This window comes from Saprolegnia parasitica (genome assembly GCF_000151545.1).
Source record: "Saprolegnia parasitica CBS 223.65 unplaced genomic scaffold supercont2.43, whole genome shotgun sequence".
Taxonomy (NCBI): Eukaryota; Oomycota; class Saprolegniomycetes; order Saprolegniales; family Saprolegniaceae; genus Saprolegnia; species Saprolegnia parasitica.
In genome coordinates, this window is record NW_012156437.1 from 1 (window position 1) to 688 (window position 688).

Genomic DNA, 688 nt, shown 5'->3' on the forward strand with positions numbered 1-688 from the left:
GCCGTCTTGGCCAACCGGCTGCAGCCGTGCGCTGACCTCTTGGTACACACGGATCAGAACGGCTTCATCAGAGGACGCTCGATCATGCACAACATTGAGCGGCTAGAAGGTCTGCTTGAGTACGCCCGCCGCCACAAGCCAGAGGCAGCCATCGCGCTCCTCGACTTTGAAAAAGCTTTTGACCGCGTCGACCACGGCTACTTGCTCGCGGTGCTCCGCAAGTGGGGTCTCCCGCAGCGCTTCTGCACCATGGTGCAATGCTTGTACTCAGGACGCCGCTCCAAGATTCTCGTCAACGGCGACCTCTCGTCGCCCTTCTGCATCAAACGGGGTGTACTCCAAGGGGACCCGCTCTCGCCTCTGCTCTTCGTGATGGCGCTCGAACCGATGTGCCTCCAGCTCCGCAACCACGCCCAGGAAGGCCTCCAGATCGACTCGACGACGCACGTCGTCAGCTGTTTTGCCGACGACTCTCAACTTTTTGCGACTAACGAAGCCGCTCTCCAGCGCCAGCTTGCGCTCGTAGACCACTTTTGCAGCCTCTCGGGATTCAAGCTGAACCGAGACAAGACGCAAGTCCTCACGCACTCGCCTCTGCCCAACCTGCCGACGCTGCAGCTCGTTCAGCAGTCGACGCCGACCAAGGCGCTTCGGCATTCTCGTAGCTCCGAACCTGCCGCGCAACGCT